Below are 23,739 nucleotides of genomic sequence, written 5' to 3'. Positions count from 1 at the left end.
ACAGCTCATTTCCTGCGCTTTGCTGAGGTTTCTGTTTGTGGTCGGGGGAGTGTGGGACCTCACATGCCTTGCCCTGTGCCAGCGGCATTTGCAGGGCAATTAAGAGCCTGGGCTGCAGACAGAGGGCGAGCATCACTCGCTGTGCCGACGCTGTCATCACTCAGGGCTCTCCTTCCCTGGCAGGGCAGGGCAGAGTACTTACTGGAAACGTCTGGTATGGTTTCTGTTAAATGGGCGAGTCGGAGGCAGGGAGTCAAGAGCTTCATATAATTGGTATTTGGACTCAGCAGGCAGGACAGATGGGGGAGGGAAGAAGGGCCCCAGTGTCCTCCCCCACAGGCTCAGTGTTTTTAGGTCATTTTATTCGACTTTAAGAGGAGAGATGGGTAATTTAAGGAGGCTTCAGTGGCCGGTTTCAGCTACCAAGAATTCCCAGAATACCGGGTGTGCTTGCTCTAAATGTGTGCAAGTGCACATCTGAGAGCTGGTAAGTGACGGCCAGGGTGTGGTTTCGTTTGAGTTGACAGCCTTGTGCAGCTACAGGGTGTGCCGGGTGCAAAGGCGAATAATGGTGAGCTGATTCCAGTTCAAAGAAAAATAAATGCTGGGAAGACTGTGGGTTTCAGTGCTTCCCCAGTGTTTTCTTGTCTTCAGTGGTTGCTGGCCATGTGTCTAAGTAGCATGGGAGCTCCAGGGCCTGGCTGGGGATTCCTGTCCCTCCCACACCTGTGCCTCAGTTTCCCTAGTGTCAGGTGGGCATGCTGAGACCTGCCTTGTGGAATTGTTGGGAGCATGTGAGGAGACCATCTCTGTCCAAGACTCACAGGAACAGTTTAACCACTGACCCCAGTCAATACTGGGAGAACCAGTGGGTGGTGTAAGCACGCGGGGACTTCCACACAACCAACATTTAGCTACTTAGGGTTTCATGTCAGTATTTCTTGGAGTCCCAGAGACCATCACAGCTTCCAGTTCCTCCAGCCAGGCCATTCTGAGAGTGAAAGGGTCTCAGTGGGGGCCTGACACCCCTGCGCCTTTTTCTGGTGGGTGGCAGGTGCTTGGTTGCTGGGAACAGACCCTGACTTAGGACACCTCAGGCATCCCTGTGGGCCCAGTTACAGGTCCCCCTGATGATGAAGGATGCCGCCCTGCGCCTGCCTGCGCCCCAGGCATCCCCACAGGCCTGGTTACATGTCCCCCTGAGGATGAAGGATGTGCACTGCCCCTGCCCGCGCCCCAGGGGAGAGATGCTGTCATGTCACCCACCACACGAAGACCTGCTTCATCTGTGGTTGACAGGACCAGGGCTGACTGCAGCTGGTGTGGGCAGCAATGGGGTTCACCATGTCGGACTGATCCCCAAACCTCTCATGCTGTCCTCCCATGGCCCGTGCCCCATTTGTTGTCTGGATGCTCAGGACCTAGGAGAGGACTCCAGGGCTCTGGGGTGGCAGCGGGGAAGGGGTTGGGGTGCACTCACCCTGCACCGTGATGTGAGGGCGATAAACTTCTATCAGTTAAGGCACTGAGGTTTGAGGGCCGTTTGTGAATGTTTAAACTATGCTGATGCACCCTGTTTTACAAATGGGGTCTCAGGACAAGTCACTTTGCTGGAACCTCTACAGCCAGGAGGACTCAGGTCCGTGGGACCCCAGGGCTGGCACCCGCGTTTGTCAGGCAAAGTCTCCTTTCCTGCAGGAAGGAACTGGACTGTCATCGGATTTTACATGAGTCCCATTTGGTGAAACGATTACTTTTGTGCTTTGTTCAGTTGGATTGCAAAAAAAACTTAGATATTGATGGGCAAGTCAAGTGTTTGAAGGAGGAAGACAAAAGTGAATGGATATTTTTTGACTGATCTGAATAGATTAAGCACAAGTAGAATAGAACATTTTATGTTATGGTAATTTATGTAGAATAGTTGGATAAGATGAATGGAATGATTTTTTCCTTCTTACAGTAAGTATTCTGAAGCTCTTCCATTTCTCATTGTTTTCCTGCTGGAGGGAGGCAGGGGGTGTAGGGGGCACATCAAGTGGGGCGCCTTCCATGGCTGAGGAGCGTGGGTCCAAACTGCAAGGCTGGCTCTCTCAGTCTCTGCCATGGGTGTGGTTTTGCTCCAGCTGTGCTGGCCCTGGCTCTCCCGCATCAGATGGGGTGCTATTTTACACTGGCTTCTTGGGGAGACTGGGCTAACACACCCAGGATGGTGGCCTTAGGGCAATTTTTTTTTCTTTGGATTTCAGTTTTTGAGAATGTTTCCAATTATTTTTAGGGATATCATGATTACAAAAAACACCTAAAAGCAGAATCAACTACTTAAATGTCAGATACATTTAAGAATTGTACACTCTGGCCGGGCGCGGTGGCTCACGCCTGTAATCCCAGCACTTTGGGAGGCCGAGACGGGCGGATCACAAGGTCAGGAGATCGAGACCATGGTGAAACCCCGTCTCTACTAAAAATACAAAAAATTAGCCGGGCGCGGTGGCGAGCGCCTGTAGTCCCAGCTACTCAGGAGGCTGAGGCAGGAGAATGGCGTAAACCCAGGAGGCGGAGCTTGCAGTGAGCCGAGATCGCGCCACTGCACTCCAGCCTGGGAGACAGAGCGAGACTCCGTCTCAAAAAAAAAAAAACAAACCAAAAAAAAAAAAAGAATTGTACACTCATGTTCATAGCAGCTCTATACATAACAGCCAAAAGGGGGAAACAGATAACTGTGGTCCCTCCGCACCATGGCGTGATACTAGCATTAGAAAAGGAGGATGTTCTGGCCAGGTGTGGTGGCTCCCGCCTGTAATCCCAGCAGTTTGTGAGGCTGAGACCGGCAGATCACGAGGTCAGGAGATTGAGACCATCTTGGTTAACACAGTGAAACCCTGTCTCTACTAAAAATACAAAAAAATTAGCCGGGCGTAGTGGCGGGCACCTATAGTCCCAGCTACTTGGGAGGCTGGAGGCAGGAGAATGGCGTGAACCCGGGAGGCAGAGCTTGCAGTGAGCCGACATGGCGCCACTGCACTCCAGCCTGGGGACAGAGCGAGACTCTGTCTCATTAATAAATAAATAAATAAAAATTTAAAAAATGAACAACAAAAAAAAGGGGAGGATGTTTTGATACAAGCCATCGCCACGAGCCTGGAAGACGGGATGCTAATCGAAAGAAGCCAGTTGCGAAAGGTTGCATCTTGTGTGATTCCATTTCTATGAAATGTCCAGAAGAGGCAGAACCATTTTTTTTTTTTTTTTTTTTTTTGAGACGGAGTCTCACGCTGTTGCCCAGGCTGGAGTGCAGTGGCGCGATCTCGGCTCACTGCAAGCTCCGCCTCCCGGGTTCCCGCCATTCTCCTGCCTCAGCCTCCTGAGTAGCTGGGACTACAGGCGCTCGCCACCGCGCCCGGCTAATTTTTTGTATTTTTAGTAGAGACGGGGTTTCACCATGGTCTCGATCTCCTGACCTTGTGATCCGCCCGTCTCGGCCTCCCAAAGTGCTGGGATTACAGGCTTGAGCCACCGCGCCCGGCCGAGGCAGAACCATTGAGACAGAAAGCAGACTGGCGGTTGTGAGGGGCTGGAGAGCGGAAGTGGAAATGGAGAGTGACGATTTACAGGGCATGGGGTTTCCTTTTGGGGTGATGAAAAGGTTTTGACGCAGCGAGAGGTGATGGTTGGGAGGCATTGCGAATGCAGTAAATGTCATTGAATTGTACCCTCTAAGATGGCTGATTGTATGTTGTGTGGATTTCACCTCAGTTAAAAAAAAAGGAATTGTAGCAGTTTTTGAGGTTAACAGATAATCAAGGGAAAAGGTGTTTTGCCCCTGAGTGAAAAAAAATAGGAAAATAGGCCCAGGGCCACGGTTCCCGAGCTTGGCTTTCTGGGGAAGGCAGCTGACTTGGGGGTTTGGAAGGCACCCTGCCAGCCTGGCCTGCTGACTGAGGCTACCTGGCTGGGGCATCTTCCTGGCCTCTGAAGATGGATCCTCAAGTCCCAGCCCAGCCTCTCCTCCCACCCTGGGCTGCTGCCGGGACCTTTGTCCTGGGGCTTCCAGCAGACAGCGTGAAGGAGTTCTGTGTCTGGGACTCATCATGGTTGGGTAGTTCTGACAAATTTCTCAGACCAACCTCCTCCCACAGAGCTGCCTTCAGGGACGAGCCCCCCCGACCCCACCATGGGTGTGCTAGACTCAGCCTTCTCACAGCGCCGGCAGGGGCTGCCCAGTGGGAAGCTCCAAGGCTGTCAGGCCATGTGGGCCTTGCCTGAGCCAGGGATCGGAGGGACAGCCAGCAGAGTGGGGGCGAGGGGGCTGCTGAGATGTGAATGGCAAGGGAGTATGGGTCGGGGAGCCTGAAAGCCTCGGTGCACTTGGAGCACAGGGGACAAGGTAGGGTCGCTGCAGATGGGGTTGGGAGGTTGCCTGGGGATGGGTCACAGGCACAGAAGGTAGGGGGCATGATGGGGTCAGCACTGCTGTTTGTGGGGTCCTTCCAGGCCTGCTGCGGGAGAGACAAGACTGGAAGCTGCGACTGGTGGGTGGCGGGGATTCCAGCGAGAGGATGGCAGCAGGCAACTCTGGATGGAGAAAGTGGATAGATCTGGGCCTGGAGGGGGTAGGATCTGGGTGGGGGAGGGGTGCTGTTTGGGGATGGGGAGCGCGGGAGAGGAGCTGCAGGGTGGAGTGTGGGGGTGGGGGTGAAGGAGTTGGGGTTTGGACAGTGTGTTTGATGGCCGTGCAACTCCTCGGGGAATGTCAGGGTGGGGGGCCAGGGGCGTTCAGGGCTGTATTGCAGACCGTGTAAAGGCAGACCTCCCCACTGCGAGGTGCCCAGGAATGTTGCATAAAATCACGAAAACACTTTTAAAAGTACTGAGCTTGCAGAAGAGAAGGCGTAACCCCTAGTGCCAGGAATAAGAGGAAACTAAAACCTAAATTTGAGAACATGGGAGGGTCCAAGGGTCCACTTAGAAACCACCTGGAACTGAGAGCTTCAAACCATCACTGCTGCCCCCCGTCAGGATTGGGGGCATCAGCCCGTGGGGTGCTGGTCTTCTGGGTGGGGCTCACCTGGGCGTGGCTTCATCTAGGTGGGGCTTCTATGGGCAGGGCTTACTGTGTGGGGCCATCTAGATGGGCTTCGTCTGGGTGGGGTATCAGCATCTAGATGGGCTTCGTCTGAGTGGGGTTTCAGCATCTAGATGGGCTTCGTCTGGGTGGGGTATCAGCATCTAGATGGGCTTCGTCTGGGTGGGGTATCAGCATCTAGATGGGCTTCGTCTGGGTGGGGTATCATCATCTAGATGGGCTTCGTCTGGGTGGGGTATCATCATCTAGATGGGCTTCGTCTGGGTAGGGTATCATCTAGATGGGCTTCGTCTGGGTGGGGTATCATCATCTAGATGGGCTTACCTGGGTGGGGTATCATCATCTAGATGGGCTTCGTCTGGGTGGGGTATCATCATCTAGATGGGCTTCGTCTGGGTGGGGTATCAGCATCTAGATGGGCTTCGTCTGGGTGGGGTATCATCATCTAGATGGGCTTCGTCTGGGTGGGGTATCATCATCTAGATGGGCTTCGTCTGGGTGGGGTATCAGCATCTAGATGGGCTTCGTCTGGGTGGGGTATCATCATCTAGATGGGCTTCGTCTGGGTAGGGTATCATCATCTAGATGGGCTTACCTGGGTGGGGTATCATCATCTAGATGGGCTTACCTGGGTAGGGTATCATCATCTAGATGGGCTTCGTCTGGGTGGGGTATCAGCATCTAGATGGGCTTCGTCTGGGTGGGGTATCAGCATCTAGATGGGCTTCGTCTGGGTAGGGTATCATCATCTAGATGGGCTTCGTCTGGGTGGGGTATCATCATCTAGATGGGCTTCGTCTGGGTGGGGTATCAGCATCTAGATGGGCTTCGTCTGGGTGGGGTATCATCATCTAGATGGGCTTCGTCTGGGTGGGGTTTCAGTATCTAGATGGGCTTACCTGGGTGGGGTATCATCATCTAGATGGGCTTCGTCTGGGTGGGGTATCAGCATCTAGATGGGCTTCGTCTGGGTGGGGTATCATCATCTAGATGGGCTTCGTCTGGGTGGGGTATCAGCATCTAGATGGGCTTCGTCTGGGTAGGGTATCATCATCTAGATGGGCTTCGTCTGGGTGGGGTATCATCATCTAGATGGGCTTCGTCTGGGTGGGGTATCAGCATCTAGATGGGCTTCGTCTGGGTGGGGTATCATCATCTAGATGGGCTTCGTCTGGGTGGGGTTTCAGTATCTAGATGGGCTTACCTGGGTGGGGTATCATCATCTAGATGGGCTTCGTCTGGGTGGGGTATCAGCATCTAGATGGGCTTCGTCTGGGTGGGGTATCATCATCTAGATGGGCTTCGTCTGGGTGGGGTGTCAGCATCTAGATGGGCTTACCTGGGTGGGGTATCATCATCTAGATGGGCTTACCTGGGTAGGGTATCATCATCTAGATGGGCTTCGTCTGGGTGGGCTTCTCCATGAGCACACACTCTGGCATGCATAAGCTCAAACCAAGCCAAGAGACTGAGGATAGAAACCACAAGGCAGGCCAGGCGCGGTGGCTCACGCCTGTAATCCCAGCACTTTGGGAGGCCAAGGCAGGTGGATCACGAGGTCAGGAGGTCGAGACCAGCCTGGCCAACATGGTGAAACCCTGTCTCTACTAAAAATATAAAATTAGCTGGGTGTGGTGGTGCGTGCCTGTAATCCCAGCTACTCAGGAGGCTGAGGCAGGAGAATCTCTTGAATCTGGGAGGCAGAGGTTGCAGTGAGCGGAGACTGCGCCATTACACTCCAGCCTGTGCAATTGTGGGAGCTTCTGAGGCACGGAGGGATGAGAAGGTTCAAGATGCAACTCCTGGGACTTCAGGAGCAAGAGCAGGGAGAGAGAGGAGGCTGTTTTCCACTCACGGCTGAGAGTCTTCCTGAGTTGAATCATCAGGTTCATAAGCCCACACCCCAGATGGGATCAGTGGCACAGCATTCTGAGCATCCGAGGGGCCTAAGGGGACGGGCCACAATCTCACAGGGGCCTCTGCTGGACTGGCTAAATACTGGAGGCCCGGAGGACTGTGGAGCGAAATCTTTCAAGGGCCACAGGGAGCAAAGTCAGAGCAGAGTTCTGGGCTTAGCTGAGCTGCCATTCGTGGAGGGGAGCAAAATGGAAGACAGTTTTAGATGAAGACAAAAAAGTAACCGCCCCCAAATCTTTGCTGAAGAAGTACTGGAAAATGTACTCCAAGAGGAGAATCAAAGTCAGAAGGAGGGAGTGGGAGGCAAGGTGCAATGGTGGGCACAGGAGTCGGGCAGGGAGTGGGTAGATGGGAGCAGCAGTCACCTTGGGGAGCGTGAGCATCCGTGCTCCTGGCAAGGGGGAGTAGAAATTCTGGACAGCAAGCCTGGACAGCAATCAGAGCTGGTGCTGAGGTCTGTGATGATTTGCGATAAGGCTGGATTTGAGACCATGAGCTAAGTGTGTGAATTACCACAGGGCAGGCACTAGGATAACAGTCCCAGAGAAGGGATAACTTCTAAACCAGGAGAGGGAGGAAGGAGAATAAAGGAAAGAATTCAATCAAAGCAGGAAGGGATGAGAAGAGGGCAGCAAAGCAAAGCACAACAAACAAAAAGCAAAAAATAAAGCCGAAGAAATAATTGCACATAAATCGGGAATCACAGTGAGTGGAGCAAACCCACCTCCCAGGCAGAGACTGAGAGTGCACTTGTGCATTGAACAATCCGGCCTTGTGCTGTTGACGAGACACATCCACAAGACAGCTTCCGCAGAAAGGTTGAAAGGAAAGGGGCAGAAAAGGTGAACCAGGCCTTTACCAAAAGCAAGGAAGTGAAGTTCTTTCTCCCTGTGTCAGGTAAGCACGGAGCTCAAAGCAAAATGACAGCATGTTTCCCCACAGGGAGGGGCTGGCTTCCTGCTGCACACTGGCGGCTCCCAGGCCTCCCTGCCCCACCTTTTTAGTCCTGGTCTCAGTCACAGGAGCTCTCGGGCAGCCCCTTCCCAGTGGGTATTTTTTTTTTTTTTTTTTGAGACAGAGTCTTCTCTGTGGCTCAGGCTGGAGTATAGTGGCATGATCTTGGCTCACTGCTACCTCTGCTTTCCGGGTTCAAGTGATTCTCCTGCCTCAGCCTCTCGAGTAGCTGGGATTATAGGTATACACCACCACACCCAGCTAATTTTTGTATTTTTGACAGAGATGGGGTTTCATCATGTTGGCCAGGCTGGTCTTGAACTCCTGATCTCAAGTGATTCACCTGCCTCGGCCTCCCAAAGTGCTGGGATTACAGGCAGGTGCCACCATGACTGGCTAATTTCCTTTCCTTTTCCTTTTCCTTTTCTTTTTCCTTTTCCTTTTCTTTCCTTTCCTTTCCTTCTTTTTTTTTTTTTTTTTTTTGAGATGGAGTCTCGTTCTGTGGCCCAGGTTGGAGTGTAGTGGTATGATCTTGGCTCACTGCAACCTCTGCCTCCTGAGTTCAAGTGATTCTCCTACCTCAGCCTCCTGAGTAGCTGGGATTACAGGCCAGGCCACCACACCCGGCTAATTTTTGTATTTTTAGTAGAGAGGGGGTTTCACCATGTCGGCCAGGGTGGTCTCGAACTCTTGACCTCAGATGATCCCCCCACCTCGGCCTCCTAAAGTGCTGGGATTACAGGCGTGAGCCACTGTGCCTGGCCAGTGGGCATTTTGAAACTGTTGAAAGAACCAAGAGAACACGAGGGACAGTGACAGGAGGACTGGCTTTCGGCCTCGCCCGGCCCCCTCCTGACCACTCCAAGGGCCGTGAGGTCTCAGGGACAATGGGCACTGGGACCATTGTCCTGTGCCCCGGCCACTTCCCTCTAAGCTAGGGAAGGCTTCCCACCTGCAGATCTCAGAGCCTGGCCCTGCCCGAGGTTACAGCTCGGCCATGTGGCTGGGCGCAGTGGGAGTGGGAATGACAGGAAACTGTAAGGCTGCTCAGCGCACCCATCAATAGACCATCAGCACATCGATCTGCAGCCTCCCACGGTGTTCGAAATCTGAGGAAGTCCCATTGGTCTTCTCAAACTTGGTCCAGTTGGTGTGCGCCTGACACTTCTGTAAAGGCCACAGACTGTGGGTGGTAAGGCCTGCCTCATAGCTCACTGTGGGGAGAGAACAGAAAAGCAGGTGCTGGTGCACCCCACCTTCCCTTCACGGTGCTGCTCAGAGTATGGGGAAGACACATGACTTCTCTCCTGAAGGCCCCAGGCCCAGCACCGCTTGACCCAGGCCACTCTGTGGGGTTATCTGGGGCTCACTTTAGAACTGTCCAAGGATATGCCTTTGGGCACAAATTCGGCTTATGGATGAGGTTTGTTATGGTTCATTTTTGTATATATTTTAATCTTTTTTTTTTTTTTTTTTTGAGACAGAGTCTTGCTCTGTCGCCCAGGCTGGAGCGCAGTGGCCGGATCTCGGCTCACTGCAAGCTCCGCCTCCCGGGTTTACACCATTCTCCTGCCTCAGCCTCCCGAGTAGCTGGGACTACAGGCGCCCGCCACCTCGCCCGGCTAGTTTCTTGTATTTTTTAGTAGAGATGGGGTTTCACTGTGTTAGCCAGGATGGTCTCGATCTCCTGACCTCGTGATCCGCCCGTCTCGGCCTCCCAAAGTGCTGGGATTACAGGCTTGAGCCACCGCGCCCGGCCTATTTTAATCTTTTAAGAAATTGAAGTGTGGCTGGGCATGGTGGCGCACGCCTATAATCCCACCTATTTTGGGTGGCCAAGGGGGACGGATCGCTTGAGCCAAGGAGTTTGAAGCTGCAGTGAGCTATGACTGTGTCACTGCACTCCAGCCTGGGCAAGGGCGACAGAGCAAGACCCTGTCTCAAAAAAAAAAAAAAAAAAAAAGTGAGACTGAGAGGGTGAAATGCATAGAATATATAGGCAACCATTGAAAGCAAGCCATCAGTGATACTTCCTGTATTCACAGTGTGGTGCAGTCATTGGCTCTCTCTGGTTTCAAAACTTTTCATCATCCTCTATAAACGCCCCGTTTCTATTATGTAGTCAGTCACTCCCCACTCACCCTGGCCCTGGCCCCCGGAACCTCCAGTCGGCTTTCCGTCTGCGGATTTGCCTTTTCTGGACATCTAGAAGGAATTGCATGCTGTGGGGCCTTTTGTGTCTGGCTTCTTCCAGTTTCATCCGTGTTGTGGCATGTATTAGCATTTCGTTTTTATGGCTGAATAATATTCCATTAGTGGACAGACCACTTTTTGTTTTCCATTCACCTGCTGATGGACATTTGGGTAGTCTCCATTTTTGGCTGTCATGAATGACGCTAGCATGAGCGTGTGTGTTCGCGTCTTTGTAATCTGATTCTCTTGGGGAGGTGCTCGGATGGAATTATGGTGTAGCTCCATCTTCAGCTTTTTGAGGGACTGCCAACTGCTTTCCACATTGTGATTCTTCTTATTTTTTTTTGAAATGAAGTTTCACTCTTGTTACCCAGGCTGGAGTGCAATGGCACGATATCTGCTCACTGCAACCTTTGCCTCTCGGTTTCAAGCTGTTCTCCTGCCTCGGCCTCCTGAGTAGCTGGGACCACCACACCCAGCTAATTTTTTTGTGTTTTTAGTAGAGATGGGGTTTCACCATGTTGGCCAGGCTGGTGTCGAATTCCTGACCTCAGGTGATCCGCCTGCCTTGGCCTCCCAAAGTGCTGGGATTACAGGTGTGAGCCACTGCGGCTGGCTTCCACTGTGGTTCTTGACAGAGAGTGGGTCATCAGAGGCGGGGTTGGTGAGTGCTGTGAGGGGCCTGAGAGGGAATCTGTGGCCCCACTGTGTGCCATGGCTTTGGGCTGCCCCAGCCCTGGTGAGCAGAGTGCCCTGATAGGACTCCCGCGTTTCCTGTGCTTGTAAATCAAGTCAAACCCCTTGAAACCATAGGCCTGGGGAGGTCTTCAAAAGTGGGGCTATGTCCTCCCACCACAATCCAGGGCTGGCCAGGGCCATGCTCTGAGAATTCTGGAAGGCTCATATTGCGTGTTGACACTTGTGTGTGTGACTGCATCTTTCTCCCAATGGAAGGTCCCACGCCCCCACTTGAGTGGCAGTGACAAGGTCCCCCGAGGCCTTTGCCCATCTCAGATCCCTCTGCAGACCTGATGCTGGGGTACAGGCTTTGTCCCCTCCTGGCTGCAGCCCTGGAAGTGTGGGGGCATCTGTGAGGAACTGGGGCTCAGGGCAGCCCCGGCAGCCGAGGAGAAGGCAGCTGGGGTCACACAGGCTTGGGCCACAGCCCAGTGGGGTCATCGGGCGGCCACAGGGAAAGGACGTGGATTGTTCTACGTGCCCTGCGTTGTCAGAGAGGTCAGCATTGTACTTTGACTTTTCTCAAACATGGGTAATGGCACGCCAGCCTCATGGAGACTCCCAAATGGGGATCCTGTTTCTGAGGGTGCTAGATGGGCGGTGGGTGGCATGTCCTGTGAGGACCATGCTGGTGTTAGCTGACCGGGTCCTGAGCTAGGACGGGGGGCCTCGGTGGAGGGGGCAGGCCTGGCCCTGCAGGGACGGGTCAGTGATGGGACTGCTGCCCTGGTGTTCATGCAGTGAGAGGCTGACTGAGAGCAGAGTGAGCTGAAATTCCAGCATTGGTGTATCATGAGATGTGGGTGGGTAAATAGAGTGCAAACACACCTAAGCTTATTCGTCTGGTTCAGCTGCTGAGGTTTTTAATATTCCCTCCTAAGCCTCTCTCTTGGTGTCTGTCTGAGTGCTGTTGCACGACTGTCTACCGCGTTCCCCGTCCGCTCTCTGCTGCGTGGCCTCCACGTTTTCTGCCACGTTCCCGGGCTCTGTGGATCCCACTATGAAACAGTGACGCTGGTGCTGTCTTCCTCACACGCAGTCCCGGCGTGAGGATGTTCTGCTAGTTTTTGCCGTTGTTGCCTGCTCTGCTTAATTCAGCTCTTGCTGAGCCATCAGGACTTCTGGGGACTAGCCAAGCGGAGGCTGCAGGACATGGCCCTCCAGCACCTTCTGCTCCTGAGGCGGGTGGGGACGGTGTCTGATGGCGGGGGCGGTGCTGGCTTGCCTGGTCCACTTACTGGGTCCAAGCCCTGGAGCAGCTGACCTTGGGAGGAGCGGGGGTGGAGGGCCCCGCCACCCGGCAGGGCTGTCCCCAGGTTGAAAGGAGCTCCCAGATGCAGCACTGTCTGTGCAGGGCCTGGTGCCATGAGGGGAGTGGTGGCAGTGGAGCTCCATGCTCGTTGGGGACCCAGCTGAGCAAGTCCCTCCTCCAGCGCCAGGGGGAGGATTTTAAAAGTTGCTACGACCAGGATTTCTTCCTCTGTGTTTCTTGACAGCAGAGACTGCAGCATGACAAAGCCTCGGGGCCATCGTGAGCTGCCCGCCGCAATCCCGCAGGCTGGCCACCACCGCACACACGGGGCTTCAGGGAGCGCTGGGAGGGCCAAGTGAGCTGGTTTTACACGGGGCTTCAGGGAGCGCTGGGAGGGCCAAGTGAGCTGGTTTTGTCTGAAAGGTCTTTCTCATGAGACAGGCGCGAGGAGATGATGCAGCCCAGGTCTCGGGCCAGGACCCCCGCTACCACTGGGACCCCCGAGGGTTTTGCTGCTGATGGATGAAGAGGCTCCCGTGGAGCTGTGGCCTCCACTCTGCACCTGAGTGTGGGGGATCGTAGAGGTTCTTGGGTTGGACTGCGGTGTGGGGCGGTGAGGGGACCGCAAGGAGGCACCCCTTTTGGCTCTTGGCGACTTTGACCAGAAAGGCAGGCCTGTGGAAAAGGCAGTTTTACCCTCTGAAAAACCTCTCTGTAGACACTCTCTTGCCTGGCTTAGAACTCACAGAGCCAGAAGGAGGAGGAGGAGGGTACGGGGTGGGGCAGGTAGCACCCTCTGGTGTCAGAGTGAAAGCATCCTGTGGTTAGGACAGCTTCTGAGTGCTGCCCAGCCGGGAGGGTGTGTCCCTGCGGCCTGGGCCCTGGGTCACCCACTGCACAGGCTGTGAGGGTGGGATGCGGGCACCTGGACTCCTGCCGTAGCCCCACCCACCTGCCCGGATGGAAGTGGCAGTGCTGCCCCGCCCCCATAACCGGGACACCCCTGGGGTGGCTCTGCACGGGATGAATCGGCACCTCCCCCTTGGGCCATTTGTCGTTGCATGTGAGCTGTGACCAATCCAAGGTGGCAGGGCCCTGCACTGTCAGTGACCAATCCAAGGTGGCAGGGCCCTGCACTGTCAGTGACCAATCCAAGGTGGCAGGGCCCTGCAATATCAGTGCCTTCACCTCCCACTGGCCATCCCCTTCGGGGCCCACCTTAGTTCCGTGGAGCCGGTGTTTCCCCTGGGGACTGGGGAGAGTTCCCCAGTCTTTTTTTTTTTTTTTTTTTGAGACGGAGTCTCGCTCTGTCGCCCAGGCTGGAGTGCAGTGGCGCGATCTCGGCTCACTGCAAGCTCCGCCTCCCGGGTTCACGCCATTCTCCTGCCTCAGCCTCCCGAGTAGCTGGGACTACAGGCGCCCACAACCGCGCCCGGCTAATTTTTTGTATTTTTTAGTAGAGACGGGGTTTCACCGTGGTCTCGATCTCCTGACCTTGTGATCCGCCTGCCTCGGCCTCCCAAAGTGCTGGGATTACAGGCGTGAGCCACCGCGCCCGGCCGAGTTCCCCAGTCTTGATGGCCCACCTGCCCAGCCTTCCTCCCCGGGTGCCAGTTTCCATCCCCCACACACCTGGGGACATTCTCAGGGTGTGTGTGACGTTCGCCACCTCCAGTCGTTGTGGACAAAGAGAGTGTAAGTCAACCACAATCAATAGCTGAATCCTGTTGGTCTGGAATTCTTCACCCTGTGTGACGGTTAATACTGCCCACCTGACTGGATTGGAGGATACAAAGTATTGATCCTGGGTGTGTCTGTGTGGATGCTGCCAAAGGATATTAACATCTGAGTCAGTGGGCTGGGAAAGGCAGACCCATCCTTTATCTGGTGGGCACCATCTAATCAGCTGTCAGCTCGGATGGAATGTAAAGCAGGCGGAAGAATGTGAAAAGACTAGACTGGCCTCGCCTCCCAGCCTACGTCTTTCTACGTTTTTCTCCCGTACTGGATGCTTCCTGCCCTTGCACATCGGCCTCCAAGTTCTTCCGTTTGGGACTCGGCTCTCCTCGTTCTTTGGCTTGCAGGCAGCTTATTGTGGGACCCTGTGATTGTGTGAGTTAATACTTAATGAACTCCCCTTTATATATATCTATCCTATTAGTTCTCCCTCTAGAGAGCCCTAATATACCCAGGCAAACTGGGGTGTCTGGGGGCCTCATGACACTCCCTCCTGTGGTGGCTCGGGACCTGGGCTACTGTCGAATTGTGGTGCAGATGCCTGTGTTTTAGGGGCCGAGACTGGTAATGTTTGAGGAGGTCAGCATTGTACGTGTGCTGTCAGAGAGTTAATTTGATGAAATCGGTGTGCGTGTCTCGACACAGTAACTTGACGGACATCATTGATGGCACTTAGTACTTCTAGACATTCTGCGATGGACCAGACCAGCTATGTATAAAAGTGGGTAACCCCAAGACCTTGCACGTAGATGAATTAAGCGCAATCAAGTAAAAAAATGTATTCCCCATGACCTGTGGCTCCCCGAGGCTTATTGCAGGCTCTCAATGTCACAGGAGCTCCATGCAGGGTCAGGGTTCTGTGCCCGCCCTGAGGAACTCCTGGGAAGGACCCTGCATGTGGAGAGGCAGCATCTGAAGCGGCAGCGGGGGCCGTCCGCCCTGGGCATGCTGCGTGGTGCCGGCACTTCCTCGGGCTCCCCTTTCTGAGGAGGAGGGACATGGTGGTGCCTCTTGGTGGCCACAGTGGGTGCCCTGCCCTCTTCCTCCACCTTTGCTGAGGAAGCTTTGACGTGGGTGACAGGGCACCCAGCCCCATGTGGCCCACGTGACTGGTACAGCTCATGTCCAGCAGCGTTTGGGTCCAGATGATGTCCCGGGCCCTGCTCCGAGCTCTGCTCCAAGTCGGGGGCCTGCGTTGTTTCTTCCGCTCCGCTCTGCACTTGGGATCCAAGTGTCACCACTTGCTGGGTGGGAGGCAGGTGGCTTCCCTGTAGGCCACCTGGTGCAATGGAAGGACACAGTGAGCCCCTCCCTGACCATCTCAAAATAGGCACAGAGTTAAAACAGTCATGTATTCATTCAACAAACATGAGCTGGGTATGTATGATGTGCCAGGCTTTGAGCTTGGGACTTGGCAGAGAACCAGATGTCAGAGGCCCCGGCCTTCCTGGGTACTTTCTTGCGAGGGTATAGCTGGCTTGGGGACATGGTTGGGGGCAGCATGGTTGGGGTGTGGTAGGGGAATGCTGGCATTCTCACAGTCTGGGCAAGTCACGGTCAGCCCAGGTCCACAAAGAGGGGCGGAGGTTTCACCTCTGGACAGGGGGAAAGGCGTGAACACATGGGATTGGACGGATGGATGGGCTGTTGGTGCAGCTTTGTGGTTAGCCACACCCCCTGCTGCACCCCCCAGTGCAGGGCTGGATCTCAACCCCCACGTTGTGCACTGGGTCTCACCCGACTCCGTGCACTGGATCTCGCCCCCTCTTTGTGCCCTGAATCTCACCTCCACTCTTGTGCCCTCGATCTCACCCCACCTTGTGCCCTGGATCTCACCACCCAACCTGGTGCCTTAGATCTCGCCCTCCTCTTGTGCCCTGGATCTCACCACCTATTGTGTGCTGGATCTTGGGCCCCACCTTGTGCCCTGGATCTCGCCCCTCTTTGTACCCTTGATCTCGCCCCTGCCCTTGTGCCCTGGATCTCACCCCGCCTTGTGTACTGGATCTTGCCCCACTTTTGTACCCTGGATCTCGGCCCCCACCTTGTGCCCTGGATCTCGCCCTGCCTTGTGCTGGATCTCACCTATTTTCCTACTCAAGAGCTTCCTGCAGTGCTCTCTGTCTCTTGTACTAGTCTCTCCCAGTCTGTGATTCCCATAGAGGTGAAAACCTGCCATGACCTCTCCTGCCTCTAAAGCAGCAGCCATGTAGCAGCCCTCCTTGACTACCATCTCTCAAGCTCCTGGCCCTCTTTTCAGCAGAAGTCCTTGAAGAAGCTGTCTGGGCGCCCTCATGCAAGCCCACTGCTCTGTGTTCTGGTCGCTCCCCCAAGCAGCCCACTGTGACCACCCATCGGGTCACCAATGGCCTCCCGTGTTGGTGCCCTGCACCCCAGCATGGGCGCTGGCCTTCCCCACCCGCGTGGCCTCTTGTGGAGCCAGGCCATCCACTGGCACCAGCTCTAGGTCCCTTGGCCTTGGTGCCTCACATTTATGCCCTGCCTCTGCCCTGACGCTGCACTCGTAGGACAGCTGCCCCCTCAGTGTCTCCATGTGGATGTCTACCAGACCCCCTCGTCTCACCTGCCCCCGCCCCACCCCCTCCATTCTCCTCCATCGCTGTTTCTATGGGTGCCCGGGCCTCACACCTGGAAACCCGCCTTGGCTCTCCCCCTGGTTTCTCACCGCACATCTCACCGTACATCCCTCCGCACATCCTGTAGGCGTGGCCTCCAAAGTGTCTCCAGGATCACGTGCGTTTGCAGCAGTGTCATTCCGAATAGCCATGTGTCTGTCAGTGGGTGAATAAATAAACAAGATGTGGTGTATTCATGTGGTGGAATATTATTCAGCCTTAAAAAGGAAGGATGTTCCGACACTAAGGCGTGGGTGACCCTTGAGGACACTCTGCTGAAAAAGACTAAATCAAAAAAGGACTAATACTGTCTGAGTCCACCGACATGAGGTCCCTAGAGGCATGACGTTCATAGGTATGGAAAGTAGTCCGGTGGGGGCCGGGGAGGGGAGTAGGAGTGAGTGTTTTTTTTTTTTTTGAGACGGAGTCTCGCTCTGTCGCCCAGGCTGGAGTGCAGTGGCCGGATCTCAGCTCACTGCAAGCTCCGCCTCCTGGGTTTACACCATTCTCCTGCCTCAGCCTCCCCAGTAGCTGGGACCACAGGCGCCCGCCACCTCGCCCGGCTAGTTTTTTGTATTTTTTGGTAGAGACGAGGTTTCACCGTGTTAGCCAGGATGGTCTCGATCTCCTGACCTCGTGATCCGCCCGTCTCGGCCTCCCAAAGTGCTGGGATTACAGGCTTGAGCCACTGCGGCGCTGGAGTGAGTGTTTAATGGGGACGGAGTTTCAGTTTGGGAAGGTGAGAAAGTTCTGGAGAGGGATGGTGGTGATGGTTGCACAGCAATGTGAATACTTTTTTTTTTTTTTTTTTTTTTTGAGACCCAGTCTCGCTGTGTCTTCCAGGCTGGAGTACAGTGGTGCACTCTCAGCTCACTGCAACCTACACCTCCCCGGCTCAAGCGATTCTCAGGCATCAGCCTCCCAAGTAGCTGGGATTACAGGCGCCCGCCACCACGCCCGGCTAATTTTTTGTATTTTTAGTAGGGACGGGGTTTCACCACGTTGGCAAGGCTAGTCTCAAACTCCTGACCTGACCTCAGGTGATCTGCCCACCTCGGCCTCCCAAAGTGCTAGGATTATAGGCACAAGCTACCGTGCCCAGCCCAGCAATAACATTTAATACCACTGAGTTGTACACTCATAAAAGGTTAAAAGGTAGATTTTGTGTTATGTTAAATCACTGCAGTTTACCATAATAATAGAAAAATGTTTGCAGGAGACGACCCCTTCCGATGCCTCCCCGATTTCCAGCCGTGGCAGTCACCTCTGATGCCTCTGAGCCGGCCTCCTTCCTTCTACCCTGGCTCCTGTCCTGCCCCACTTGGCTGTTCTCAGCACGGCAGCCAGAGTGATTGTTGAAACACACAATTCAATTCTGGTCACGCCTCGCTGCTCAGGAACCCCCAGTGACTCTGTGTCAGTTGGAGTTAAGCCCCTTCAGGGTCAGGTACCCTCCCCCAGCTGTCTCTGCTCCGTTTCAGCCACCCAGGCTCCTTGCGGCTTCCCAGACACCCCTGCCTGGGTCCCCTCTGCAGGATGGCTCCTCCATCAGCTCCCTTCAAATCCTGCCTTAGCAGAGACTCACCCAGTGGGTCTCATCTGGGCTGACTCGGACCCCCAGGGGACATGGGCGATGTCTGGAGACATTTTTCATTGTCATGCAGTGTGGGGGTGCTGCTAGCCATCCCACAATGCACAGGAGAGCCCCTGACAAGGAACCCCCTGGCGCCAAGTGTCAGCAGTGCCTTGGGTGAGAAACAGCCCGCCCCAATCCAGAGTCCCACTGCCTCCTGTGAGCCTCCCCCCTGCTGTCTTGGACCATTATCTGGGTGGGGCGGCAGCACCACGGTCAAAGGCTGTCCCTGGCATGTTGGGTCCAGCCACCTCTTCTGGCCTGGCATTCCTGGTGACCATGGTTGGAGAAGAGCTGGAAGTGGGGAAGGAATCTCAGGAAACCCCTGTTTCCTGCTCCCAGGTTGAAAATTCCAGGTGCCATGGGATGTCACCAAGGGAGTTTTGGGGACTCTGGTCCACGACTGGTGTACATTGTACCTGAGTGTGACAGCCAGGCTGTGCTGAGCAGAGGCCGGAGTCCCCACCCCTCACACTGTTCCAGCTCCCATGACCTGGACCTGGTTGCCTGTGTGCGGGGAGAGTGCTGGGATCCCTCCTGGGGCTTATGAAGGGCTTGGATGGAGCAGTGCTGTCCGCAGTAAAGCAAAACCTTCGCCTTGCACGCCCGCCTGCTCTTGGATGAGAAACAGTGTGGTTGAGTATGTTAGGGATTATGAAATGTTAGGTAGCGTGTGTGAATTCCTCTCTTAGTAGTCGAGTAAAGAAAACATGGAAATTGAGTTCAGTGCCTTCCTGAGGTTCAGTGCCCTGACTGTCTGTTCTGCAGAAGGAACCGAGATGGGGGAGGCCCCTGCAGGGTACCACTGGCATGGCAGTGATGGGGAGCTGCCAGGATCGGGCACCAGTGACCTTGGCAATTCAAGCTGAGGAGAGGATGGCCAATTATTGTATTAGGTATGATGCTTTTAAGTCTTGAACAAAAGGGGTTTCACTGTAGGCCACCTCACTAAACTCTGTGCCATTTCATTTCACTCCTGGAAAGAAGACAGAAGCTTCTCCTGGCTTAATGCAGTGGGATTTTTAACGGGAAGTGAGAGAGTATCATGAGGGCTGGCCTTGCCCTTTGCAGGGAAGAGATTGCATGATAGTTCCTTGAATTTGCGAGGCACCTGCCCTGTGCCACCCACTGTGCTGGGTGCTGGCATCTGCCGCTGGCACCAGGGTTGCTGCAAGGACGAGGATGCCTCTGGCCGCCAACAGTGTAATGGAAGCATGTGCACGTGCAGTCAAGCGTCGATGCAACTGCGCAGAGTGGTGCCTGCTCACAGGATCGGATCGCAGACCTGTGTGACCCAACACCCAGGCCCCCGCCTGTGACCAAGCGGCTGGAAGCATGTGCCTTGTTAGAAAGGAGGCGTTGATGTTTTAGGACCTTATGTGCCCAGAGCTGCAGCCATCATAACCTGCGGTTCATGACCCTTCTCATGAGGTCAACCACCCTGTGAAGAGAAACGCAGCCAGTCTAGGGGTCCAGGAATTGTAACTCAAGTCTACGGTGAGAGAGCGCCTTTGCCAGTCAGCTGGCAACGTGAAGGAGCCCTCCAGGTCCGGGCATTGGAGCAGGTGTGGCCGTGGGATCACAGACGTGGCTGCTGGGGTGGGTGACCCAGCTGTGCCACCTGCGGTAGGCAGAATAACTGCCCCCAAAGGTGTCCATGTGTGAACCCCTGGAACCTGTGAATCTACGGGGGGAAATGAAGGTTGCAGATGGAACTACAGCTGCTCATCAGTTGACCTTCCGATCATGAGATTTTCCTGGATTATCTGGGTGGCCCCCAAGGAAGCACAGGAGTCCTCAGTGGTGGAGAAGGGGACAGGAGAGTCAGAGGAGCCAGGCCTGGGAAGAAGGCTGTAGAGATGCAATGCCGCCGGCTCTGAAGGTCGGGCAGGTGGCCGTGCGTCGGGAAGTAGCTGTGCAAGCTGGAAAGGGGAAGGAAACAGACTCTTCCTTGGAACCTCCAGAAGGCACACGGTCCTGCTGACGCCTGGTCCTAGCCCAGTGAGACACAGGCTGGAATTCTGTCCTCCAGAACTGTAAGATGTGAATGTTGTCATCTTAAGCCACGGAGTTTGTAGTGATTTGTCGCGGCAGCCACAGAAACTAGCACACGCCTCCTGGGGACACGCACAGCCAGCTCTGCTCGCAGCAGTAAAGCCCAGAAGTCCGTCCCCCACTGCGCAGGCATGGCCGAGTGAACTGGGGGCGTCCAGTTGCAGGAAGAGGGGCAGCGGCAAGGGGCTGGCGGGAGTCTCAGCAGCTTAATGTGGAGTGAAAAAAGCCAGTCTCGAAATATTGCATACGCATTATGTCCTTTTTATAGAGTCAAAAACAACCAAAAATACGCTTCAGGGCTACATATGGCTGCCACCTAGCTTTTGGAAGGGGCTGTGAGAGCCAGGCTCAGGGCCTGTGGGAGGTGTGCGAGCGGCCAAGGGGCGGGCAGGGGTGGTTGTGGCAGGACCCCCCTGCACAGTAGGTGGTGAGCTTCTGGGGACTCATGGCATGAGCAAAAATAACTAGCACAGCCTTTAACTTTTCAGCATAGTTGGGAATTAGCTGTCTCCAGGCCTGTGTGGCCTGCCTTCCAAGGAATTCCCAGCCCAAGAGTTTTAAATTAGTGCTGCCTGTGGCATTATGTGTAAAACAGGAAGCGTTTCAGGTATTGGAATTACTCTGTATTTGACAATGGGAAGGCAGGTGTTCTGTGTCTAGAAAAGGAAAATAAATGGAGTGATCTTTTATGCAGCGGGCACTGTGAGATTTCAGGTGCCACCGACATCCTGCATTCCATGGGCCGAGGAGCTGTGGGGGTCTCCTCTGGGGCTCTGCAGATGAGATGGGATTGACTGGCCATGATCAGTACGACAGCGTCCTCGAAGGAGGGGCCAGCCTGCGGCCCTTACACGAGGAACTTTGTGAACCAATTCTTTCCAAGACAGGAGCAAAAGATCCTATATATTCGTCTGAATCTGGAAAGAGATAAAAGCTTTTCTTTTCTTCTAACTCCAGCCAGGGTCAATTCTACATGGGCATATTTTTCTGCATTTTTGTAAATTCCTTACAGCTGAGGTGTGTGAAGCACGAGTCTCATTAAATTCACAGGGCCAAAGCTGAGCTTTTCGACTGATGTCAGTTTAAATATTGGGCATGGGAAGAGCTGGGAGGTGGGAGTTTGAGAGAAGAATAAAGAGAACGTAATGTTTCCTTTGATAATTTTTCCTTGGAGTTACATGAAGAATTAGGTGACGGTAAGAAAAGATATAAACAATTCATTGTGACCTGCAAAATTTAGTTGTATTTAAATAATTTAATACAATTTAAGAGTCACTAAAATGCAGAGGGATGGTCTATTAGTAACCCTTAATTTATTTTTATTTGCTATAAAGGATGAATCTATCCAGACCTGCTTGCAGACACCGGCTTTAAATGAGTTTGTTCCCAAATTCCATGCATGCTAAGCATGGATGAAAGAAGAAGTAATGTAACGTGATTTTACTTTTACTTTAGAGAGTTCCATCTATTCATACTTTTTGTCCCATCTGTAGTTGTCATGTTTGTTCTGATAGAGGATGTACTTACGCATTGGATTATGATGGGCTGGAGAGTGATCACTGGGCACTACTTGTTTAGGGAGAAGCTCAGGGTTTGCGGGAGAGGAGATGGTGCCATCCAGCCAGGCTGGCCGTGGAGGGGCTGGTTTCTGCCTGGGATGCACCGTCCCAGGGAGCTGCTTTATTCCCCCCAGGCTATATTTTGTAATTAAGTGGAATTCAGGTAACATAAAATATGCCCCCCCGCCCTTTTTTTGAAGGGGGGAGGATGGAGTCTTGATCTGTCACCCAGGCTGGAGTGCAATGGTGCAATCTCGGCTCACTGCAACTTCTGCCTCCTGGGTTCAAGTGATGCCCCCGCCTCAGCCTCCCTAGTAGCCAGGATTACAGGCACTCACCACCATACCGGGCTAAGTTTTGTATTTTTATAGTGGTGGGGTTTCGCCATGTTGGCCAGGCTGATCTTGAACTGACCAGCCTGGTGAATCCCCATCTTTACTAAAAATACAAAAGTTAGCCGGGCGTGGTGGCGGGCACCTGTAATCCCAGCTACTCAGGAGGCTGAGGCAGGAGAATCGCTTGAACCCAGGAGGCAGAGGTTGTCGTGAGCTGAGATTGCGCCACTGCACTCCAGCCTGGGAAACAGAGCAAGACTTGGTCTCAAAAAAAAAAAAAAAAAAAAAAAAGAGAATTGACTTACAGGAAGCCGTAGAACTGTCACATTTATAGATACAGAAAGGACAGTGGTGGGTACCAGGGTCTAGGGGAGGTGGAATTGGTGGGGGAGAGTTTAATGGGGACATTTCAGTTTGGGAAGGTGAGAAAGTTCTGGGGAGGGATGGTGGTGATGGTTGTACAACAATGTGAATGTGCTTAATGCCACTGAGCTGTACACTTAAGCATGGTAAAAATGGCAAATTTTATGTTATTTGCATTTTACCACAGTAAAAAAATAAAAAAGGTAATTGACCTCCTTAGTGCTAGCGGACCTGACAGTAACCTTGCATTGTGGGGTCTGTTGTGTACATAGAGGTAAACGTGCGGCAACAGTGGCCCCAGGACGGGAGGGAGGGAACGAGTCTGTGGACGTGAGGCTCTTCCGCCACACATGAGCACGGGTTGGGAGCACTGAAGGTGGGCTGTGACCACCAGGACATGAAAGAGGAAGGAACAGTGATGAGCAGCAGCAGGGATGACGCGGAATTATAAAAAGGCACTAAATCCAGAAGTCAGGAATGGAGCAGAAGGGGAGAGAGAGCACCTGGGAAAATCAGGAAACACAGAGGGAGGGCTGAGGCGAGCACGGCCCCTTGTCGGTCATTTAGGAGGGCGCTTGGGGTCAGAGGAGGCTGCGTGCCCACAGGCAGGTCTCCGGAGCCTTGCAGATAGCCCCAGTGTCTGCTCCCCGCCCCACAGGGGCTGCCGTCTTCTATGAAATGACTTTCAGCTGTGAAGCTTGGCAGCCAGAGGACAGGATTTTTGAGTAGTGGGAAAGAATCCAGCAGGAGGACCCCAACCGGACGGGGATTCCTCAACTGGGGCATCCCAGGACCAGGGCAGCATGCAGGGTGAGCCCTGGCCACACTGCCAGGCCAGCCATAGGCCTTGTTTTCTTACAAAAAGAAAACAACTTCATTGTATTCTGATTGTGGTAGTAACGGCTAAAAACACAATACACGCTTATTGTAAACTAAACTCAAACTTCAGGCAGCTAGAGAGGCAAAAGGGAAACCCACTCAGAAGAAAAACTGTGCTGATATTTTGGTTTGTTTTTTCCAGATCTTTCTCTTTACATATCCATGCTTATGTATAATTTATACAAGTGGTGATTCTGGGGACATTTCTGGAACACAAACCTGGCCGGTCACCTCACTGCCTGATGGCTTCTGCAGCTTCTGTCAGCTTCAGGAAAACTGAATTCCTGAACCCCCGACACGGGGTCGTGGCTCCCCATCATCTTCCAGCTTCAGGAAAACTGAATTCCTGAGCCCCCAATACGGGGTCCCCATCATCTTCCAGCTGAGGCATGGTTGCTTCCCCAG

General features: G+C 53.9%; 1 protein-coding gene across 3 annotated transcripts in view; it reads left to right on the top strand.

The window, feature by feature from the left end:
- The window catches only part of ZFYVE28 (zinc finger FYVE-type containing 28), a 153,622-nt gene that overhangs the window by 5,507 nt on the left and 124,376 nt on the right, over window positions 1–23,739 (top strand). The gene's annotated exons all lie outside the window — the stretch shown is intronic.

The sequence above is a fragment of the Macaca fascicularis genome, chromosome 5, assembly GCF_037993035.2.
Source record: "Macaca fascicularis isolate 582-1 chromosome 5, T2T-MFA8v1.1".
Taxonomy (NCBI): domain Eukaryota; kingdom Metazoa; phylum Chordata; class Mammalia; order Primates; family Cercopithecidae; genus Macaca; species Macaca fascicularis.
Note: the sequence above shows the minus strand (reverse complement) of the source record. Positions and strands in the feature narration are given on the sequence as shown.